This window comes from Malaclemys terrapin, chromosome 2, assembly GCF_027887155.1.
Source record: "Malaclemys terrapin pileata isolate rMalTer1 chromosome 2, rMalTer1.hap1, whole genome shotgun sequence".
Classification (NCBI taxonomy): domain Eukaryota; kingdom Metazoa; phylum Chordata; order Testudines; family Emydidae; genus Malaclemys; species Malaclemys terrapin.
This window is the reverse complement of record NC_071506.1, coordinates 232,348,894-232,362,702: the sequence shown is the minus strand read 5'-3', so window position 1 is coordinate 232,362,702 and position 13,809 is coordinate 232,348,894.

Sequence of the window (13,809 nt, the reverse complement as noted above, 5' to 3'; positions counted from 1 at the left end):
AAAACACCATAATAGATGCTCAAAATAAACATATACCCCAAATAAAAAAGAATAGTAAAAGGACCAAAAAATGCCACCAGGGCAAAACAAGAGAGTAAAAGAAGAGGTGAGAAGCAAAAAGGCATCCTTTAAAAATTGGAAGTCAAATCCTACTGAGGAAAATAGAAAGGATCATAAACTCTGGCAAGTCAAGTGTAAAAGTACAATTAGGCAGGACAAAGAAGAAAGTGAAGAGCAACTAGCAAAAGACTCATAAACTAACAGCAACATTTTTTTTAAGTACATCAGAAACAGGAAGCCTGCCAAACAATCAGTGGGGCTACTGGATGATCAAGGTCCTAAAGGAGCACTCAATGAAGACAAGAAAGGCCATTGCAGAGAAACTAAATGAATTCTCTGCATCGATCTTCACTTCAGAGGATATAAGGGAGATTCCCACACCTGATCCATTCTTTTTAGGTGATAAATCTGAGGAACTGTCCCAGACTTAAGTGTGGTATGTAACCTATCACTTAAATCAGCTTCTGTACCAGATGACTAGAGGATAGGTAATATGACTCCAATTTTTCAAAAAGGCGCCAGAGGTGATACATGGCAGTAAGCCTAATTTCTGTACCAGGCAAATTGGTTGAAACCAAGTAAAGAACAGAATTACTAGATACATAGATGAACATGATTTGTTGGGGAAGGGTCAACACAGCTTTTGTAAAGGGAAATCATGCCTCACCAATCTATTAGAATTCTTTGAGGGAATCAACAAATATGTGGACAAGGATGATCCAGTGGATATACTGTACGTGGACTTTCAGAAAGCCTTTGACAAAGTCCCTCACGAAAGGCTGATGTTTAGACAAAAATATTACGTTTTTACCAAACATGAAATCGTTTAAAAACTATTATGAACTGATTACAAAGAAACCCAAATAAATACAGACATGAAATGGAACAACAGTCTGTAATATAGACATCTGGCCAGGGGTCCTAAGAAAAAAAAAACATGTGATAAAGTAATTAAGACTTTATTGTAATGCACACACACAAAAGGGACAAATTAAAGTTGTACAAGCAACCTGAATTCTGGCATTTCCTAACTTTTGAATGTTTGACTTTGCAACCTTAATATTCCTTTAACATAGGTTTTTTGGGGGGATGTAATAGAAAAGAGACCAACACAGCCTTATAGTTATAAATGACTTAACTGAATATGACTGATGCAAGTTGCAAATACACTTTATGTCTCACATTAACAATGGATAAGATTTTTTTTGTTTATTATTATTAACATAAAATGAAAGGATAATAGAAATCACAACTGTATATACATACATGCTTAAGTAGGAGAATTACATATTAAAAACATACTTGTTATGAAATACATATTTTTATTCTTCATTTTAGTTCCAAAAGTCATTAACAGGATTCCATCTATTCATGAATGTTTCTAATCTTGTTTTATGTTTGTGAAGTATGGAGACTTTCATAATGGAATGTCATAACTATGGAATGTAGTCAGTGATATTTAGTTGTGAGGAATTCTTCTAATGCTGTAGAATAACTTTTATAGCAGCTGTGATCAAGATGTCTGTACATTTCTCTGTGTGATTTTATTTACCTGTTACACAATGCTTACTGATTTAGCGTCTGATCCAAAACCTATTAAATCTTTCAGTTTGCTTCTGTGGGCTTTGGATTAGGCCTTTTAATATTAATAAATATCCACTAACAAGTGATGACCACCTCTTTGTGATGCCCCTTGCCTCCTGCTGAGCCCCCAGGAGCCATGCAGTTTGGGGGACCGCCCTGTAGCCAGCTCTCAGCAGAGCAAACCGTGCTTCCTTTGAGGAAATGGTCAGGGAGAAGTCTCTGTGAGGAAAACCTCACAGGGAGTTCCTCCCCTTTTGTTCCTCCTGCAGCAGGTGGCATTGAAGCCCCAAGGTTACAATACAAATCTGTGGTAACTCCACTAACTTTGGATATAACAGTGTAACCAATCAGAATCAAGTCACATAGGAGTTTTGCCTATAAAAAGATGTCATGGTTGGGCCCTAAAAAGATGTGAAAATAATATACAGTAGAATGTCAGAGTTACGAACACCTCGGGAATGGAGGTTGTTCATAACTCTGAAATGTTCGTAATGCTGAACAAAACGTTATGGTTGTTTTTTCAAAAGTTTACAGCTGAACATTGATTTAATACAGCTTTGAAACTTTACTATGCAGAAGAAAAATGCTGTTTTCCCTTTATTTTTTAGTAGTTTATGTTTAACACACTACTGTACTGTATTTGCTTTTTTTTTTTGGTCTCTGCTGCTGCCTGATTGCATACTTCTGGTTCCAAATAAGGTGTATGATTGACTGGTCAGTTCATAACTTTGGTGTTTGTAACTCTGAGATACTGCTGTAATCAACATTGTTGATATATGTTGCCACAGCAATGTTGCCTGCACTAGTTCTTACTTTGATTATGAAGTATGTCTTTGTATCGGCTACCCATAAATCATCTTTCCAGGTGCATCACAGACATATAAGATGTTTTTAATAGGCTAGTGTTAACTGTGACATATGAGCTTTCTTTCTAAGCATTGGTTCTGGAAGATGAAATATACACAAATGCAGAGTATTGCCAGTTGTAGGGCCTGATCCAAAGCCACTGAAATCAATGAAAAGAGTCCCATTGGATCAGAATCTTATAAAGAACAATGGACTGCTGTAGTCACTACTACTAAAATAAAGTGAAGGTTTCAAAAATTATAATGCAATATTACAGTAATATTGGCTGTAGCACTCTAAACAAACTGCCAATTTCCTTCAGCTCTGGCACCCCTTATGACACTACGAGAATGCATGCTCTGATTTGAAAATAAGGTGAGCTGAAATATCTCAATCCCATGCTAGAAGTGCAGCTCAGTTTTTTAAAAACTACTACAGCAAAAGAAGTACTTCATAAAACTAAGCAAACATAGCAATGCATTGGGTCTAGAGCTGCATTGAAACTTTTTGTGTGGAAAGTGTTCCCACTGAAAAACAGTTTAATCTAAACCAAAATTTTTAATGGGAAAATATTAGTTCTAATGAAAAGTCTGGGTTTTTTGGCAAGAAATGTCGAAATTAAAATTAAAATTTTCATTTAAGATTGACATTTCAAAACCACAGTTTTCATTTCATTCTGACATTCAATGTAATTTTTTGTTTCTGGGATTAAAAAACAAAACACAATGAAACAAGTTATGTCAAAATGTCAATTTGAAATTATACTTTTCATTTCAGTCAACATTTTATTTTGACATTTAGAATTTCAATATCTTGGCTCTTTTTGCTGATTTGGAACAGAAACTAATTTTGAAATATCAAAATTTTCTGTAGGATAAAAATTCCATTTTCCAAACAGCTCAAACTGGGACTAATAAAGGTCTATGGCTGCTTATTCTTACTCATACTGAGTAGTGCTTTACTCCGTAAGTAGGCTGGTTGAACCGAAATGTTTAAGAAGCTTCATTTAAAATTAAATTAAAATGCAGAGCCCCCCCCGGACTGGTGGCCAGGACCTGGGCAGTGTGAGTGCCACTGGTTGAAAGCAAGATGAGGTAACTGCACTCGCTTCATATGTCATGCAGGGTCAGACCATGTCAGTATTTGAATGGAAGGAGACCACTGGGGAAACCCTAGCTCAGGGGTCGGCAACCTCTGGCACGCGGCTCGCCAGGGTAAGCACCCTGGAGGGCCGGGATAGTTTGTTTACCTGCCACGTCAGCAGGTTCAGCCGATCGCAGCTCCCACTGACCGCGGTTCGCCGCTCCAGGCCAATGGGGGTGGCGGGAAGCCACGGCCAACTCATCCCTCACCCGCACCGCTTCCCGGAGCCTCCATTGGCCTGGGACGGCAAACCACAGCCAGTGGAAGCCACGATCGGCTGAACCTGCCGATGCGGCAGGTTAACAAACTGGCCTGGCCTGCCAGGGTGCTTACCCTGGCGAGCCACGTGCCAGAGGTTTCCGACCCCTGCCCTAGCTGTTACTATGCATCATGTTGGTTATTCAGAAGCTGGCACTGCTACCTTTGAGTGAGTCAATATTGATCTACTGCAGCATGATGTTATGGGCACTGTACTGGTGACATGCCATCTCTCAGAGGAGGTGTACAACAGAAGGCCTGCCAATTTGTGCTCCATGAAGTCCCAGACTTTTCACAAGAGTATTAATCCCAATGACCTGATCAAATTCCAAGGGTAGTTGGGTAGTTACAATAATAACAGGAGTATTTAAGTATGCAGAATATAATTTTGTTTGATTATTTACATTCTTCTCCTAAACATGTGTGAACTTACTCTGTGAACTGTTGAACAGTTACTGTGTTTCACCCAAGAGATGACTGCACTTCAGTATTGGGCAATGTTATTTATAGAATATTTGTGTAATCATTTTTATAAGAATTTGGGATTCATTTAGATTAAAGTTTATATATAAAGTATCAAAAACATTACTGCACTTGTCACTGATTCTTTACTGCTGTTGTATTGTAACTGTATTCCTGGGTCAATTTTTAAGAACTGACTCTATCCTTTGATACCATATGTGGTGACCTTCTGATATCCACTGAATGTCTTGCCTATGCCAGTTGCTAAGGTACCGGCAATGCCTCAAAGGATGTTAACATATGTCATACAAAATTATTTCTTAAATGCTGATTTACACATTTAGGATGATACCATCACCTACAATTATAGAAAGAACTTGTTTTGTATAGCTGCTCAATTAACCAATCACAGCCCACCAAATTTCCTAAATCTCCTAAAGAAGAAGATGTCATAGATTGATAGATTAGGCCAGAAGGGACCATTGTGATCATCTAATCTGACTTCCTGTATAACACGGGCGATAGAACTTCCCTGAATTATTTCCTGTTAAATATCCATCTTGATTTTAAAAAATTCTAGCAATGGAGCCCTTATGATAAGATAGCTATATACCAAGTCTCTCCTTACCCTCATCTTTGTTAAGCTAAACAGATGGAGTCTTTCACTCTAAGGCATGTTTTCCAATCCTTTCAATCATTCTCAAGGCTCTTCTCTGAACCCTCTCCAAGTTATCAACCTTTTTTGTTGAATTGTCTCTAGAGTGACTATTTTGTTTATGACTGTTTTAAATTTGACTCTTTGAACTGTAGCATGTGATTTTCCTGAAGTTTCTAGGGTGTGCTGTTTACAATGGGAGGCAATCAAATTTCTAGATCCCTGTTCTTTCCCTCCCCTTCCCACATTCTACACATTTAACTAATCAGGCTTCAACAGCCCACTATAAACTGGTGCAGTTAAGAAGAAAAATATCTGCACGGGAAAACCAGCAATAGTCACAAGATTATTGGTCCTATCATTGCATGTCTGACTCTAAAAATATATCCTGATCATAATTAAATTCTGTCTTTTCTTTTCTTTTTTTTTTTAAATTAAATTTTCAAGGATCAATACAGTAATTCATATAAGAGAATATATATACAGCAAAGCATTGGAAACAATAAAAGGAACACCAAAATTAAAACATGCAATACCTCAAGCCTGATAAAATCATGCAGGGTCTATTACATAATGGAAACAATATGCCCTAAATAAAAAAAAAAGAAATGGAGAAAAACAAAAAACAAACAACCTCCCCTATCCTTTCCCAGAGGCCTAGAAATGTAAATATATAACAGCACAATTCAGCCATATCAGTGTAATCTGCTGAGATGCTCACTTGGTTTATTCCAAATTTGGTGGACAGTTTAAAGCTATTTTCTTTATAGTGACTTATTTTCCATGCCATTACTGTAGGAAAATCTGTGGGCTTCCATTTTGCTACGTTCTGGGCACAATCAGTGTCACTAAGGAACATTGAAGTTGCATTGGTTTCACTAAACTGGTTTCAAAACTCGGTGCATGATCTCTGATTTAAACTGGTTTGTATTAGTTTATGTTTAAACCCATTTAAGAACATACACAGTTCTACTAGCTAAACCAGCGCGACCGTTATATATAGACAAAGCCTAACAGAAGCTTTTCTTTTAAACAGACTTACAGTATTTGTAGCTCAAGATATCTCCTAAAAATACAGTTGATGGAAGGATACTTTTTATAGCAGTATATTATAAATATTTGTATTGTTCATGTTATAATAGTCTTGCCGCTTGACCCAAATGGATAGCCAATATTCCTGGCCTTGCCAGGTTGTTTCTCTTAGGATGAGAAATTGATTACAGGAGTCAGGTATTTATTTGGTGCAATCCTGTTTATTTACCTGAACACTGTAGGAACAAACAACAGGAGGTAGTTTCCTTGTTCACAATTTCCAACCAGTCCTGTATCCCAATGAGCTCTGTCTTTGCCCCTTCTCAGGATCATTCATACTCACCACTGCTTCTCTGGCTTTGCACCTCTTTCTGCATCTGACACACACAAAAATACACACATGCAACTAATCAATGCCTCAGTTTCTACATTTGCAATTAGGCCTCAGGGAAATCCCTCAGCACCCATGGCTTAGTTTTTGCTTAGGCCTGGTCATCCTGGCCAGCGTCTTGAGCAGCGGTATGTATTGTTTCAGCTCTCACTTCACAAAAGGGCATTAAATTGCTCCTTCATTTAGCCTGAGTGAAGTGTGCTGAGTATACCCATTGACTGTACCCAAGTCTGTAATTGATGGAAGACATTAACACCTTCCAACATCATAATAGTTGTGATTTATATTCATTTCCCCACCCCTCGTTTCCACTTCTGCTTAACAATTATGTTATGAGTGACAAAGGCTACACTGGACTTTTGTTGGCAAAACTTTTGTCATTCAGGGGTGTGAAAAAAAACACACACACTCACCCCCTGAACAACAAAAAGTTTTGCCGATGAAAAGTGCCAGTGGGAACAGTGCTTTGTTGGAGAGCTACCTCCGCTCGTTCGGGGTGGAAGTTTTTTGTCGGTGGGAGAGCTCTACCGGCTACACTGCACGTCTTTTAGTGGCACGACTGTAGCAGCACAGCTGTTGTTAAAAGTGCGTAGTATAGATGTAGCCTAACTTTACTCATAAGAATTGCTCTATTGAGCGCTATCGGCTAATTCACATGTTCAAGTGATTGCAGGATTAGGGCCTTCAATAGGTATAAAACTTGGACGCAAAGTGATGTTCCTGGACTTTTTTTTTTTTGGTTTGTTTAATGTAACATCACTGAGGTATTTTGATAAATTTTACCTTGAGAAGTCTGGTTTTAATTCTAATAGATCCTGGCTCCAGCCTCATCAAGGTTGTCTTAGTGCAGTTGTTGGGTCTTTAATTCTTCTTTTGCTAGTCTTTCAAGATTCCACAGTAACATTTAACAGGAGTTTGGCTCAGCCAGAAAGGAAACCTATAATAACGCAGCATATCAGTGTACATCTCATTATCGCAAGATGCGAAGAAAGTCAGAGGCTAAAGCATGATATTGAAAACACCAGGGGCAGTCCTTTATCAAAGTAAAACTGCTCTTCAGTGTTGAAGGTTGATAATTCAAAATCCTCCATATGGATTAGGACTAGGCAAACACGGAACAGTACTGTTTGTACAGTAGTTCACCATCACTGCGTCTTTACCATTCCACTGTACCAGGCTATTGTAAGTATCATGTTGAGTGTTCCATATGAGATTGCGCAGAAAGTTAATCAAATTATTGAAGGAAGACAAAACAACCTGAAATCTCACTACCAAACATCAGGGTAAACATTTGGTGAATGGGCCCAAAACTCCACCTAGCTTAATTATTTTAAAATGTATACCATCACCATTAACTGTAAGCTCTGAGACTTTGTGCTTATGCTGGTAAACATTTAACCCTTGATATAACACTCATCCTCAGGGGAGGAGCAAGTGCTGTAACATCTGAGTAATGAGGCCTCATCTCCTGTAGGAAGGGCTGATGCTAAGCGAGGGAGTCGGAGGAACCGGACTAGCTGTTGTAATGTCAAAGGCAGCAAGTGTGGTTGTGCTGGGTGTTGGGGCTCTTGTAGATCAGCTGAGTGGGGAAACAGCAAGCTTCATCTCCTCCCTGAAGCTAGTATGGGGTGTGTGTTGATTGTGGCCCACCAAAAATCTTATTCATCCTCAAAAATGCTTTAAAGTGTGGGTGTTTGCAGGGTGAGCATTTGTGAGGCCGAATTTGCAGAGGTCATTCACACAACGCAGCCATCTTCTCTTCCTTCTTCAACAAACAGTTTTCCCAGGCCATTAAAGCTCAGACAGAAATTCTCCCCAAACCCCCATCTTTTGCCCTGTCTGAAAAATGTGAGAACATCAGGAATTTTCTTAAGGTTACAGTGTACACTTGACAGAACTGCAATCAAGGATATAAGAGCCACAGAGGACATTTGTTTTGGGAAATTTACATGTGATTCAACTCACATACTTTAACCTTATTAAAGTTTTTGAATATGTCACCACAGTGTATACTGTCATCTGAATCCCGTGAAAGCTCTATGCTGACCTACATTTAAATTCCTTTCAGTTTCTGGTATGCTGTATTTTCCCAACAGAATATGGTAATTTTAGACAATTCCAAGGTTATACCATGCTTGACACCTCACTTCACTTTGGTACCACCTGCCCAGAATATAATTAGCTGTCCACTTTTAAAGGAAGGACCTTCATACACCACAGATGGCATTTTTCATACCAGTCAGGCAACGATGTATGTTGGAAGCCAGCCAAACTGTCTGCAAAAACTGTGAGAAATTCAAGACAGACATCTGAGTGGAAGGAACGTTTTTTTTCCTACCCATATATGAACATCTGTTAAAACTGCCCCTATATAATGTGCTTTACTATTTCTTATCTAATGATACAATAGATTATTGCTGAAGGAAACTCCAAGCACCATAGCAAATTTATTTTATTTTGATTTTGAAATCAATATTTCAATAATAAAGGATGACTTGCCAGCTATAGGAACCCAATATTATAAAACTCTCATCATAACCAAGAGCAATAAAATAGCTTCTGAGCAGGTTTTTCAAACATGACTAGTGATATTGGGTGCCCATTTTAAGGTACCATAAAAGGGCCCTGATTTTTCAGAGAATGGGTGCTCAGAACATTCTGAAAACCAGGATCCTCAATTAAGGCACTCAAAGGCAGGAGGCACTTCTGAAACTCTTTGTCTGTGTTCTTAATTCTGTACTATTCACTGAGTAGAACCTGGTGTATGTATTTAGGGCCAGATCCAAAGCCCTATGAAGTCAATGTAAATCTTTCCATTGACTTCAATGGGCTTTGGATCAGGCCCACTGTTTTCTTAAAAGAAATAGTTCTTACTTGCTTATTGCAAAAGCATTACTTATAAAAGGAGTCTTTAATACTATTGTCAATATTCAACCATCGGAAATCAAACATTTTAAGCAAATATACTATATGGAGGAGCAACTCTAAATTGCAGTTGGCATGCTTTATGAATTAAAAGAGTGTGCAAACATTTTCTCTCCACAATGTTTATGTGCAAGCATGTATAAGAATCACAGAAATACACATACACAATTATTCTTTATGGGTCATAGTTATATTTGGCATTTTTTCCCCTTGATGGATTATATATTTCTATGGCAGTGATATGCAATTTTTTGTAAGGGTACTATTCAAGATAAACTTTTACCTTGGCAAGTACACATTTAGGTGTTTTTTCAGCTGCACGTGTGACTTGCTTGGCAAATAACTTGGTAAATGTTCAAAACAGGCACACTTTTAAAAAACTGCTATCCATAAGCAAACAAAAATAGTGTATACTGTAATAAATTGTGTCTGTATGTTCAACTATATTTTCTGGCTACCAAAAAAATATCAATATTGGACATGGGTAGGTATAAAAATATCCAGAGAAATTAAATGTCTACAGATATTAAAAGTTACCTACGGTTAATGGATATTTGTCCTGCATATTACTCAAAACATTTTTGGATCTGATAGCTACCATGTGAATGAGTTTATACAGTGAACACAAAAAAGACACAGAAACCAGGCAGGCAGTCACGAGGCAGGCAAAACTCCCATAGAAATCAATCATAGACCTGCTAGAGGACTGGAGAATTGAATTCATAGCATTTGAAATCAATTAGACAACTCACTGACAATATATCACACTAAAGTGTAAAAATAGCACTTAAATATCTTCTATTGGATCTGCAAATTTTGCTCTTGAAAAAACTGTTATAAAAATACTTAGGGCCAAAGTCTAGCCCAGGTGTAAATGTATGGCATTGTGCCTGCTTATATCATGGCTAAGAATGCCTTTTTATTTTGTTAGCCATAATAGTGTATACTTTTATATTTTAAAAAATGCAAACCTATAATATACAATACATTATATATGAAAATAATTATGTTGCACGCTGTGCTACCATAATTGAACAAGATAAGCAGGTCTGGTGCAATATTATATCAAAATAGTCTCAATAATCAGCCTTCTTTTTTTTAAAGAAATACCATTTTCTACTGTTTAGCAGCAAAGGATATTAAAATACCATTTTATAATTCACTGCTACAACACAACATTTATATTAGTGAAACTTCTGTGGCTAATACATTTCTATATTGTTAGTAAAGCAAATATCTTATTTTTAACATAAGATAATGTATTTGTTCAAGAATAAGGAATAACATTGCTGGGTTGCTTAATCTCTAATATGATGACAAGCAATGAGTGATCATAAAACACTTTCTGACGTGCCAACAGGCCAGTAATTTTTTCACCAGGTGGGATTTCCTCTAAATTAAGAAGGGCCTCATCACCTTCCTCCATGGGCAAACCTGCTGGAATGAGTTTCTCCATGAGGTTCTCCTTGTGGAGTTTTATCACTAATATTTTCATTGGATATGTGGTGTTTGTCCACAAACGCAGTGGATGCATATGGACTTGTCTACACGGGTGACGTTTCCAGTTATACAGGTATAGTTAAACCACTATTGATATGTCATTATAACTTTCCTGTGAGGACACTCCTATTCTTGGATAAGAGTGGCTTTTTTTTGGTTTAGCTTAAACTGTTTCCAAAGCACTGTAATCTGAACTGGCAAAAGGCCTTCTTATCCCAGAACAAGACTGTCTCCACAGTGAGCTATACTCGTATAACTACCACACTTTAAATTGACTCCCAATCTTAGACTGGTATAGTTTTCCTAGGTAGACAAGCCCTAAGAGCCATATAAATATTGAGGAATCAGTGGCAGGGTCGGCCATCCATGCGCAGGCTCCGGGTCCCAGAACACTCCTTCTCTCCCCCTCCCCATTTCTCCCTCACAGCTTGGTTCCCATTTGAATCTTGCTGTAAGGGCTCTATAGCCTGTGGCTAACCTGGGGACCTATCTTTACAGGATGAACCCCACCACTCAAGTAATCTGGTGGAAAGATCACACAGCTCAGCATTACTATCTTGCACCCTGAGTCTGCAGGGCGATAGCGAGTATGTGAGTGGGGGTGATGTGCACTCTACTCATTTCCCTCACTCTCCTCCTGCGTGAATCCCAAGTGCTCTCCAAGGGAAGGATGGATGCTGCCCAGAAAGGTCTGACCTAAGCAGGCTATCATCAAGGTCTAAGGGTGTTTATGGGGGTATGAGAATGTTTAGAACCACTATCGATGGTAGCCAGTAGGACGCATATAGTAAGGAAGTAAGCATCTGTGTAAATTGAAAAAAAGAGTCTTGCATTCACCTCAGCCATGGTGTGCTAGGTCTCAATAATCTCCGCAAATGGTACATCAAAACCAAGTCAGTGTGGGTCAGTTAATAGGGCACTAGACAGAGAGCCAGGAGAGTACTATCTCTGTTGCCAGGTACTACCTCTGTTGCCTTTGGCAAATTAATTTACCTCTCTGACCCTCAATTCCCCATCTGTAAAAGGAGGATAATGATACTTACCATTCTTTTTAAAAGTACTTTGGGATCTGTAGAAGAAAAGCACTGTACAAAAGGTAATGATTATTATTTCCCACATAAATTGTTTACTTGGGTCATTCAACTGGACTTCCCATACATGTAGCTATTAAACAAAACGTGCTCAATATCATTTGAAAAAAAGCAACTGTTTCATAAAATTTCCAAAGATGAAAATTATGTTATGGTATTTCAGATATCAGGGCAGGGATGTCTTCTTACCAGTGTAGACAGTGCATAATGCATTGTGGGTGCTACTGGAATAGAAATAATAATTAGTAATTTATTCTATGACATTAGGAAAAATGCTCTGTGTTTTTCTGTCACATCGGGGGAAGCTTTATAAAATTGTACACCTCCTAAAAATCTCCCACTGAGAATCAGCAGAGCTGATAGGTGTGTTTGAAAATCTGGATCTAAACTTTTAGACACTGTTTTGGACCCTTCTGAGGAAAAACTGAATATGGTGTGTGTGTGTGTGTGTGTGAGAGAGAGAGCATAGCCCTGCCAGCACACTTACATTCTCACTTGCAATACCCTTGATTAATTTAATACTGGGTCTCTCGACACAGACAGACAATTGTGTCAAAGTGGGTTGCAGATTTCTGGAATAAATGTGACCAGAGTGGATTGATTTATATCAAAATAATTTAAATCACTGATTTTAATCATGATTTAAATCAGCCAGCAGGAAACTTGATTTAAATCTTCAATTTTAATTGTGTTTTGAAATGTGTACTTTTTAGCTATTTTCCTAAAGAAAAGTTGATTGATTAGTAGCCATTAAAATGTGTTGAATTGCAACTAAATATAGTCTTCACTGTAAATTTGGTACTTCTTTTTGCTTACCAGGGGGGTATACTATATTTATTTAAACACACATGTAGTTTAATTTGCATTCATATTCTTAATTTTAACATTTTTTTACTATGGTAGAAAACAGTGACTGATGCATTTCTTATTTACTAGATGATTAATTCTTTACTTGTCATTTGTGTGATGCTCTATTTGGACAGAAATCCACAGTCAATTAAAATGCATAAAACCAGTGTTTTAATTGTTTAAAATTATTTTAAATATAACTACCTTAAATGTGCTGGATGCATAAGAGAAAAAAAGTTTCCAAAATATGTTTTGCATTTAAAACTAACTGATTTATTAAACAAAGGAAATGTTATCTATAGTTTCTGTTCACCGTGTCCTTCACGATTTTAGAATTAAGAAGAACAGGAGTACTTGTGGCACCTTAGAGACTAACAAATTTATTAGAGCATAAGCTTTCGTGGACTACAGCCCACTTCTTTGAAACCTGATTTTAGAATTAGTAGATCTTGTCCTCTCATACCTAGTCTTAATTCATAGATTGGAAGAGGAATACCAGGCTTTCCTGTTTTTTCAAATCCCAATTGTTTTTTAAACTTTGAATGAACTATCCATTGAACAGAACTAGTTGAATAAACTAAAATGAAGAAAAATTCTCCCTGCAACTGCTGAAGAGGCTACTGCTCAAAAGCTGGTTTAGCATGTCAATAAACACCAGTTCCAGATGCTTAGCAAGTGACTTCCTCCAGTTCAGTGGTCTGATTTTGTTTAAAACTTGGCAGCAAACATGTACCACTTAATATATTTTGCATTTAATGTAAATGATTTTAATAACTAATAAATGTACACCTTAACATAACCTGTACATTTCAAATTTAATTTAAATTAAAAAAACTGTTTATAATTTTTTTTTTGCTTAGAATAATCGATTTTCATCCATCCTGAATGTAGCAAAGATTATTTCCGAATATTTTTGGGCATTTACCAATATTCTGAGAAGGAATAGTGAGTTAGTAGTGTGGTATAAATTTGATGGGAGAAGATACCATTTTTTCCTTAATACATTGATGTGG